Source organism: Sander vitreus, chromosome 16 (genome assembly GCF_031162955.1).
Source record: "Sander vitreus isolate 19-12246 chromosome 16, sanVit1, whole genome shotgun sequence".
Classification (NCBI taxonomy): domain Eukaryota; kingdom Metazoa; phylum Chordata; class Actinopteri; order Perciformes; family Percidae; genus Sander; species Sander vitreus.
The window spans coordinates 6,922,347-6,933,894 of record NC_135870.1 but is presented as its reverse complement, the minus strand read 5'-3'; the positions used below and the strand labels follow the sequence as shown (position 1 = coordinate 6,933,894).

Here is an 11,548-nt window from a genome sequence, read left to right as displayed (position 1 = left end):
TTATGCTAACCTTGGCTTTGGATGACCGCAATTATGTGCTGTGTGTTCTCCTTTGGTGTTGAGGTATACTCTCACTTCTGTCTTATCGGATTTCAGCTATCACAAACAATATACATGCATAGCAACACATTTACTTCTCTATATTTGAGCCAATATTTAGTAGTAGTTAGAGTGAATACTGATGCATGTGGCCCAAAAGACGTCGGTTTTGGTTTCTGCCTGTCAGCTAAAAAGTAAAAAACAAAGGAATTCCACCCTAACAGAAAATAGAAGGAAGTAATGGAAAGCTGTTGATAAGCATTCAAAAAATAGACCTGGGATCCGTTTCAGAAAGAGAGGTAACTTAACCTCAGAGTCAGTTACTATGGTAACTGAGCCTGTGAACCTAACCTGGTCGGGAGCAGGTTATCTTCAAGAAACTCGAGATTGGGTCGACCTCTAGCGCCCCATGTAGGCTGAGTCCTGCAGCGCCCGGGTTCGAATCCAGCCTGTGGCCCTTTGCTGCGTGTCGTTCCCCATCTCTCTCTCTCCCCCTTTCATGTCTATCCACTGTCACTATAATAAAGGGAAACGCCCCAAAAAATATATCTTTAAAAAAAAAGAAACTCGAGGTTTCTTCTCTCTCATTTCCTCATTCATTCATTCAGTCTGTATCAGGCGCATTTTAATGCAGTTTCTTATCTGCATGAATACAAATATGTTAGGCAGATTATAAAACGTTTATTTCTCAAACGTGTCATGTCCTTTTGTCGACGATCCCGTTGATGAAAAAGCTGTACTACTTCACAGAGAGTTTACGTCGGGAGATGATATTGAGTCCCGACTAGATGTATTTTCATTTCCACATAACCGATTTGAGAGGTATTTTTTTTCACAGTCCATCAGATATGTAGATACCTTATCCGTCCTCATATCACTAACATCCACCATCGTGGACATGCTTTATTAACATCCAAGCAGATTATTTGTGTCGCATACGTTTTTTTTTTGCAAACGGCAGTTTTCTTTATAACATTGGTGATGCGGATCATACTGTAATAGTAAAGCCACTATATGCAGAGCCGTCAGAAAAGTGTGACTCGCTCTGAAACGTTTTTTAAACGTTTTTGTTGTGTTCCCTGGAGACAAACCAGTGAGAGCCATTAAAAAGAAATAAATGATTATAAATTATAGTTCTGTTAATGATCATGGTGCTGCAGCCTCAGAATGGGATATAGTAGTAGCTTACTTTTTCGACCGCAGGATTGCACCTAAATGAAATTATAGGTGTAATACAATTCCAGTTTTCACCAGTAATATTATCAGTTAACTGTGATTAAATATGAAATTAATACTCTGTTAATGCTTACGCATTGACTGGAGCAGCAATTTTCTCCCACACCACTTCTCTCTCTTTTGCAGCAGCCGCTGTCTTGCTTTTTTAACAAAATGCATGTTCAAACTCGCTGTTTGTGCGCATGAGTATTTCCGCCGACCCGTTTGTTTGTGGTTGTTGCCATGGTGAATCGTAGTGTCATGGCTCCATTCATGCTGCCTTTTTATTGTGGTGGTGCACGCGCGTGAACCTACTCTGAGTTGACTGAAAAGTGTGCCTCGCTCTGAAACGTTTTTTAAACGTGTTTGTAGTGTTCCCTGGACACAAACCAGTGAGAGCCATTAAAGAAGAGTTCCACAGGATTGCAGGTGAATAATGGAAAACCCTTACAATGAATAATTATAATTTGGATCATGACATGGTGCTGCAAGATCAGAATAAGTAATTTTAATTTCTTTTAGGATTTCCCAATGTGATTGGCTGCATTGATGGCACACACATTCCAATCACTGCTCCTTCAGAAAATGAAGCGGACTATGTGAATAGGAAGTCCATTCACAGAATGAATGTGCAGATAAATTGACCACCGTCACAAAATGTCAAAAAACTGTATCACAATACTGCAAGTAACATCTGTCATTATCTGCACTGTCAAGATCATATGTGATGCTGCATATCTCATAACCAACGTGGAGGCCAAATGGCCTGGGTCTGTGCATGACTCACGGATATATCGTGAGTCTGCCCTGAGCAACAGACTGGAACGTGGTAAGCAGCCTAAAGCTTTGTACAGTATTCACGTGTCTCCCTCCTTAAATACACTCAAATGTATACACTATACATTACAGGAGAGTTGGAAGGCCTTCTGCTGGGTGACAGGGGTTACCCATGCCAGCCCACTCTGCTCACCCTTTATCCTGACCCGGAGCCAGGCCCCCAACACAACTTCAATGTGGCCCACTGCAGGACTAGAGCCCGGGTGGAAATGACCATAGGCCTGCTGAAAGCTCGTTTCCAGTGCCTACACCACCTCAGGGTAACCTCTGAGAGGGCCTGTGACATTATTGTGGCATGTGTTGTTCTCCATAATATTGCCACAATTATAGGAGAGCAACGCCCTGCCCTAGATATAGAGGACCCTGATGAGGACCCCATCCACCCTGCAGATGTCCAGGATGGAAGAGCGGTCAGAGACATTATATGCAGGAATCACTTCTACTAAAACACAAGCACCACCCAAATAAAGACAAATAATTGAAATTTTATTTTGTCTTCTTTATTTCCTAAAAACACAAAAGCAACAGTTAGGTTTTTTTTATATTGTTCCAATAACTAACACAAGTCACCTGTGACCATGCACCCACCTCTAACTTGTGTTTGAGGATTTCGATTTCCAGATCTGTTTTTAGAATCTGGAGGTCCAACAATGCCATTTCAAGGTCAGTTTTCTGCATTTGTTTTATCAGATGCATTTCATACAGGTCCTTCACAGGTAACTGGGAATACATAAAATCATGACATTAAAAAAGAAATCATACAGAATGAACATTATTTCCATAGGGGTTATGCGGAGCGCCCAGCGTTCGAACCGGAAAACAGGTCAAATCATTTCCGCTTTTAACTTCCGTACAAAGCTGCAGCGGTAACCTAGGTGATTTGTGAGGTCATTTAATAAGTTTCGCTTATTATAATAAAATTCTGCGGGGTTTCTGATCAAAACTTTAGTGTATTTGTTTTAATTAAAATGTCAGAATGTTATATTATGTAACATGTTTAAATATCAGAAACGGTAACATCCGAACAGCCGTTTTTGTTGTGTGCCGAGCTGCTCTGTGTGGGGGAAAATTAACTCTGTGATAAGTTTCCACCAGTTTCCAAAGGATGAGTCAGTCAGGGCGATATGGATCCGAAATATTAGGCGTGATTTCGTTATAAGGAGACACACCACTGTCTGCAGTCGGCATTTTATGCCTGAAGATATAATTGAAGGGGGCCGGCGCCGTTTGAAACCCGGGGCGATTCCAGTGTTGTTCGCTTGGAACAACTTCAGCCTGCCGGTGTTCTGACGATCTATGCTGCCTTGTCGAAAAATGCTACCGTAGCGCAAATCGATAGTAGAGTCTATTGAGTCGCGCTGCCCTATCAAAATGTGCTTCCTTATGTGTTCCCATTTCCAATTGTGCAGGCAGGCTGAATCCCATAGAGGTATAACTCTAACAGTATTGATATCTTATGTTTATTTGAGAATATTTTGATACTCCATTATATCTTTATTGAATATTTCAGTGGTATCGTATTCTGATAGACAAATATACCCTATCAAATAATGCTCCCCCAACAGAATCATTATATATTTCACCACTACTCACTCCATGTGCACTGTCAACAGATAAGGAGCATATTTTGATATTCTATTAAAACATTTATTATTACCACAAATACAGTACAATGTGTTATTTCTATAACGTAAACGTAACAGTATCGACCGCATGTCCGACCGCAAGGTTGCATAGATTTATGGGCGGGGAATCAGACCACGCTTATGGGTCGTGCGCATGCGCAGAACCGCTAAGTTTTACTTTTACTTTTACTTACTTACTTTTACTTACTTACTTACTTTTACTAATACTAAGTACATTTAATATCAGAAAATTGCTATGGATACTGTACTGTAAATATCAGATACTTTAAGACTTTTACTCATGTAGCCTAATCTAAAAGGAGACTTTAACTTCTACCAAAGACATTTTCTGGTAAGATACTTGTACTTTTACTCAAGTAACGCACTACTTCATGGGAGACATTTTAAAAGTTGATTGCTATTGTGCTGCTCATGCTGTTTGGCTACAATCCAACATGGTCTTACAATACAATTTGATCTTTTTCTTAGATTTGCAAGCTACCGCCATTTTCATGCATTTTGGCAGCAGATTGAACCTGCCACTAGGAGAATTGCCCGTGTTGGACAGTCATCGACAACTACAGTTCCTGATACGACTTCTGACCCACCACGTAGACCAGTAGGCATCTGATTATCTGTTTTTATGTTGTGAAAATTAAAAAAAAAAAGACAAGAATTTGAACATTAAATTTGAATATTTTCGGAGGTAGTGCTATGCTGTTACAAACACTTTTGTCTTGTGCAATGTACAACTTACATTTATTATTTATTTATTAATTACTACTTGTCTACCAACAGAGCCGTTGTCTACCGCTGGTTGATGAGTTGTTCCTCTTTTTGGTCTATCTGTCTCTGGGTCTGAAGGTAATTTTCTGTACACAGTTTTGGGTGCTGTGGGCATTTGGATGTCCCCTGATGCAATCCATGCCATGATGCCTAGTGTGTTCGAAAGGTACTCTGACACACGGGTGATTGTAGACTGCACTGAACTAAAATGTCAAACCCCTTCCTCACTGCTTTTGCAGAGTGAGATGTACTCCCAGTACAAATCTCATACCACAGTAAAGGGAATGATTGGTGTGTCCCCACACGGTGCTGTCACTTTTGTGTCAGCACTGTACTCGGGTTCTGTTAGTGATAAAGAACTGTTTAAGCAGTCTGGGATCATCCCTTTACTAGATAAAGACATGGCTGTAATGGTTGACAAAGGCTTTACAGTTGATGATTTAGTACCGTGTAAAGTACACAGACCACCCTTTCTGGGAACGAACTCTCAGCTGTCTCATGAAGAGGTTTTAGCTACTCAGGACATTGCGCGGCTGAGAATACACGTGGAGAGAGTGATTAGGCGCATCCAAAGAGAATAAATTGTTTGATTCCATCATCCGTCTGACTATAGTTGGTAGTATCAATCAGCTTTTTGCAGTAGCCTGCCTTCTATCGAATTACCAGAACAAGCCACTGGTCAAGGCTTGGGCCAAATAGATGATCTAAGGTGCCTATTGTAAACCAAACCATTGTACCTATTGTAAATACATTACATGAAGCACAATTGACAAATGTTTCCAGATTTTTTTTTATTCTGTCAAAAAAATGTTGTGCCCAGTACATAACGTCTTATCAATGTCTATTGCGATATACATAAAACTAAAGATGTGCTCAATTCAAATTCACTACATACATTGTACAGTTCCTTAATATTGCCATACATTAGATATTGTGTAGAAACATGGGGAAAACAGGTACAAAACAATCACTAACCCTATTTTCTATTACAAAAGAGAGCAATACGACTCATTAACAGAGCAGAATACCTTGAACCAAAAAACTGATTATTTATAAACTCACATACACTTAAATTTAGAGACTTGGTGGTAGCCAAAACAATGCAAATAATGTATAAAGTAAAAAAAAAAGAGGATGGTCTCAGAGTCTATCCAGAAGCAGTTTCAGATTAGAGAGAGCAAGTATGAACTGAGGGGAATGTATTTGTTCACAAGTAGGATGATTAACAAATATAAAAGCAAGGCATGAATGGCAATGTGTATATGAATGGGAATGTATTTTGTTTTGTTTATTTTTTTTTCTTCTGCACATACGTGTGATAATATGTATATAAAATACAGAAATGAATGATAATACATTTTATGTAACTGAAAATATCCTTTTGATCAGTATGGATTATAAACGAGTTAAGATGACACTGCATGAACTAAGGTGACACTTTGTTTTTGGTTGTTCAGTTTTTTTATACCATTTATGTTATGTAAGTGAAGTTGTGTATTTATGTGATTGATTGACTGATTGAAATAAACTAAACTGAACGTCTGTTAAAAGTCAGTTACTTGGGCATACAAATATTGAAATAATAACTGTCTGCCTTCTTTCGAATTACTTTTGTGACCTCTGGGTCAACAACTATACGTTGGACTAGCATGTCTTCTTGGGCACAAATGACAAAGTCACACCATGCCATTCCTGTCAGCATAAGTTGCCCCTGCACCTGCCAGTAGTACATGTGGCTTTTCTTTTAACAGCAGTGTTCCTTCTTGCATGTTAAGATACTTGGAGTCGACGTAGCTGGAAACGTTGGGGCACTTGATCTCAACTAGGCCAAAAGGTGGCTGCGCAAGAGGGTCAAATACTAGGCCATCTGGTGAGGTGCCAAGCCATGGGGCGTCAGGGTGAACAATTAGGCCACAGGGCATGTAGTTAACATTCCTTATTTTGCAGTATTCTTGTGCTGCCGTAAACTCCATATCTACACCTGTTTGAGTAAAAGATGTTTCTAAATTTGAGTTGAATGGTCGCAATACAGTGATCATAATGCAAAGTATTGTAATTAGCAAATTAATGTCATTGCAAGGTAGGGTAATAGTTAACTTAAAAATGGACAGTTATGTGTGTGTGCGCACCTCTTTTCATCTCGGCTGTCTGCCTCGTTCCTTTGAGGATGTGTTCAGCCAGAGACTGTGCTGAGCCATCTCCCCTGACAAAGCACACAGAGTGAGAGGAGGTTATTCGAGGCCTGAGCAGCTGATGCCACTCTGCATTTCCAGCCTGCTCTCTTGTTGCCACCTCAATCTTTCTTGCCATTTCAAATGTGACATTCAAACTATTCAGGTGGAATTGTTGTTCCTCGGTTAGCTCATGCGCCCAGTCTGTCGGGGCAAGCTGGTAGTCATCTATGGGAAGCTGTGGAAAAGGTGGAGCATCCATATGGATATTTATTACCTTAGTAGGTAGTATGGGCTGCTAGTAAGAAAGCACGCTTCCCTTTTGGGCTAAGCCAAGCGCTGTCTCCACCAGTGTTTTCTCATCACTGATGGCCATTGTTTCTATAAGGGGCCTCTCTTCGATCTCAAAGTCTTTGTAAGGGTCCTCAATACATAGCAGCCCAATATCAATTGGGTTCCCATTTACACCCTTGTAGAGTGTACTCCTGTGAGACAAAGTGATACAGTTAATATCATACTGTGACAAGGTTACAATTATAAAAGTAAAATATGTTGTATGCTTGGTCTGCTGGCTTCAGTGACTGCAATATGTGGAAAAAAGAGTTAATTTACAAAGCTAAAGTCCATAAAGTCAGTCTAGTGTCATTGAGTCATTTGCACTGAATACAGTCCTCATTTGTGATAAGGATGGCCTGAAGGTAGGAACCATTTTTCACTCTCAGTGCTGGTTTTCAGAAAAGTGTCTACCCTCGTGGCATCCAAATGCAGTGAGATTGTTACGAATCATAACATGCTGTGCCCCAGCTAATGTTAACGTGTATGATCTCAGTGACTGCAGTACAGCACCTCACCTGATTCCTCCTTCCATGCGCCTGTTAAGCCTAGCTCTTGTAATAATCATGCTGTTTATGGGCCCGGGTTTCACTCCCTTATGAAGTAAAGAAAATAAACTGAGTCTCCACTATGTTACGCTGCACCTCTAATGCTTCTGACCATAGATCACTATACTTTCTTTTAGCAATTTACTATTTTATTGCTGCATACATAGCCTAACTCTTACATACTTATACAGTACATTTGCCTCAACCCTTACTGCAGTTCTGGGCTTGTGGCATTGTTGTTCAGTTTCTGTGCAGGCATGAACAGGGGGGACAACCTGGATATTGAGCTCTGAGTAATGAGCTGTCTGAAAGAGCAGTGCAGCAGCCAGCTTTGCACGAACACTGACTGGAGGTCATGACGACAGGTTCTGAATCACGAAGCTCTATCTGTGTAGAATACACAAAGAGACAATTGGACAAACATTGACACTGATGTATCATTTGAAGTGTTTTTGAATTGAATTTTGCTACTTAAACAGTTGTCAGAACAAATACCACTGAATTAAGCATTGGTCTAGTAAGGTTGCTGGGGTAAGTGTGTTGACAAGGGGTTTCCCTACAAGTCTACTAAAATACAAGGTGAGGTATACCAAATATGTTGCAATAGAAAGATTTACTGTCAATCAACTTTGCCCCAATTACTTTACTTCTCCACTAACAGGTAGACTATAGCCATTTATTAAGTGTCTCAGAAGAATGTGTATATCATTGTCTTTGTGACAATGGTGTTTACATAGCAGTTGTAGTGCAAATATTTTCGTTCTGACAGGCTTGATGAACGCATGCTATGCATTGAACGAATGCATGTCATTGAACTGGAACAGTCTGCGAAATTGAACAGAATACCCAAACCCATCCCTAAACATTAGCCTACTCTCAAGCTGTGTGGTTTTTCATTCTTCTGCATGGACCTGTGACAAGCTGCTCTGACACTGACAGTACCTGTCAACCTGTCTTTGTTTGAAACTGGTGGACAAGAAGATACAGCATTCATTCATTTATCACATTTGTCATTATTCTAACAATGTTTTAGAAATCTGAAACACCTGCCATAACAGCAGTCGACATTACACCTACAGTCAGATGGATTACCTAACATAATTGAAGGTTGACCATGCAGCGTAAACACACAGGACATCGTAGCAATTATACTGTTGGTACTATAACCCCATTGCTAAAATGCAGTCTTCATTTGACTGTTTTAATCAAGTAAAAATAAAAGGCTAAACTACTGATAGCATACAAGTCTAAACTAACTACTCATAGTTAGCTAACGCTAGCAAAAGCTACATATAGCCTACTACTTACCTTCATAATTATGAATAAATGAGGAGGCGTAAAACTTAAATCCCTTGTCTAAGAGAGTACTCAGGGGCTCTGGACGTCCGTTTAGCAATACGGTGTACGTCGGAAATTGTTATATCGGGTAGCTCCTGTAAACACCGGCTATAGAAGGTAGCCATAACTACGCTGTGTTTACCTTAGTAACGGACGACCGGAAGTAGTTAAACCTGTTTTGTAGAACCCTCTTTATGCAAATTAATCTGTTGAACGCGACGCAACTATCCAGTAGAAGTTGACGAAAATCTTTCAAACTAACCTTTGTTGATCTGAAATGAAGACAGATTCAGCAACTGCGTGGCCTATTTCTTGCTTAAAATGTTTTCAGAAAGACGTTTCGGTGAACTATTTTTGTAAAATACAAGATCGTATTCTCAACGAGCCGCCATGACACTCAAATTCTTGAGAAGCCAGACCCACGTCACGCGTTCGTCCAATCGGCTACCGGTCAAGGGCGTGGAGCGTCAACCATGGATGTATGACGTCGCGATACCACGCTTCAGTCGTGTCGGTCAAATGGATCTGTACCGTAACCTCTCCTCCTCTGAGTCGGATCTCCCTCACGCTGGACTCAGTTTCACTGAGCGTACTAACACTTAGAAAATAAATAAATTGCATTACATCAGTGAGTTCAAACTGCTTATTGTGCGTAATTTGGACTGACACTGAGATACATGTTGTTCTGTAACTGGTGTGGCGCTGCCACTATTCTCTTGATTTCCACTTCAACATTAGACATTTTTTTGAGTGAAAGAGACGTTACATTTAGCATATATCGTCACAGGTAACAAGCTAACCAAGTGTTGTGCTAATGCTGGGAACAAGCTAATTGTATCTTTACAGTTGTATCCATATGATGTGACAGACTTAGGTTAATATTTCAGGTCTGAGTGCTAAAGGGATGTGTTAAGTAGACCCCATAAATGTATCCTACAATTGATTTTTGGATGGTAGCTACAGGAAATGTTTTGAATTCTCAAGACTTGAGACTTGACTTGAACTTGCCCCTCAAAGACTTGAGACTTGACTTGGACTCGAGCTCAAAGACTTGAGACTTGACTTGGACTTCCAAAAAATGATTTGTGAACATCTCTGGTTGACAATGAAGTCTGATTATTCAAATTATCAAATTTAAATTCAATAATTTAAAAAAAAATTGTTATCATCAAAAATGCTTGTTGGTAAGAATGATGCTTGGAATTGACTTGACTCAAATGCCTCATATGCGACTAGCCATTCGGGACTGTGCTTCCACGAAAAACGCTCCCATAAGTTGTTTTATGAAGCAGCAATTATGGCTCTTATTTATATGTTTATAGTGGCTGCACCTTCTAGTGGCCAAAGCAGGAAGTAAGGTAGTCTGGATCAACGGAAGTACCTTTCCAGGATATTTGCCTGACATCGCGCCGGATGTCCCTCACCTTCCACTGTCTGTGTGTTGCTGTTTTCAAACTTGGTTCGCTTCAGGAAACAACAACAAACTTCTACCTAGCAAGCTACATGCTACAAGTGGCAAGTTTTAAAGAAAATGTGATGGATTGTGCATCAAAGCAGGCCTGCTTGGTTCTATCAGGGAATGATTGTAAAGATTTACAAAGAATATGTTTACGGCATTTACTCTCTAACTGGGACGTTTTGGGGCAGATTGGTGGTGTTGTGGAGGACAAAGTACAAACGGCGTATATACACTGGTAAGAGCAAATTACATTTAAACATTTATCCATCTAATTTAAATAACTCACATTACTGTATTTTGTGAACAGTCAACTTCATTTAATATGTTATGTGATATTTCTTTTGCGGGGTGCAAATGTTTCACCAAAACAAGTTCCTTCCTGAGACCATTTTGCAGAGCCACTGTCTCTGTGACTGGAGCTTAGCGCTGTCCAAGACGATTGTGATTGGTTTAAAGATATGCAAACGACCCAGAGCGATTTTTTTTCTCCTATCTTGGAAATCTATTTGTGGTGTAACCAGACCTAGTCTCGCATTGCCAGACCTTCCTCCACAGCGCTGCGAAGGAGGGTCTGGCTAGTCCACACAGCATTCCGGGATGGGAGAAAAACATGCTCTGGTTTATTGGCATTTCTTTAAACCAATCACAATTGTCTTGCACCGGACGAGCCCCGATGGTGCTGCAAAATAGTGTCGGTAAGGAACTTGTGTGTACGTTCAAAGGTTGTTTTAGTCGTGCAACAGAAAACTCAGACTGGACAGATAGTCTAGCTAGCTGTCTGGATTTACCCTGCTGAGGAGCAGTTAACCATAGTCCTCATAAATCAACCGGAGTTTAAAATTCCAGCACAAAGAAAGCGGAAGGTATTGGACATCCGGCCAAAAAGAGTGAAATCCAACGGAATTTCCGGCGGCAACGGAGCAATCCCAGAAGTGGAACGCCAAGGATATGGACTAAGCCAGACCTTACTCCGCAGCGCTGTGAAGATAGGTCTGGCAATGCGAGAATAGAAGTAAAATGAAGAAGTATAGGAGCGCCATTTTTCGGCAGGCAGGTTGGGGTGGTGCAATCTTGTATAAAGTACTTAAAAGCAATACTTGAGTAAAAGCACAAGAAGTATCTCACCAGAAAATGACTTTGGTAGAAGTTAAAGTCACCTTTCAGAATATTACGTTGGTAAAAGTCTTTAAAGTATCT

At 40.4% G+C, this 11,548-nt stretch overlaps 1 long non-coding RNA gene across 1 annotated transcript; it reads left to right on the top strand.

The window, feature by feature from the left end:
• Positions 1-1,560: 1,560 nt before the first annotated feature.
• On the top strand, positions 1,561-2,555 carry LOC144531174 (uncharacterized). The gene is made up of 3 exons (XR_013503198.1): positions 1,561-1,683; positions 1,777-2,083; positions 2,164-2,555. It is a non-coding gene; the product is annotated as an uncharacterized LOC144531174 (long non-coding RNA).
• The last annotated feature ends 8,993 nt before the right edge of the window (positions 2,556-11,548 follow it).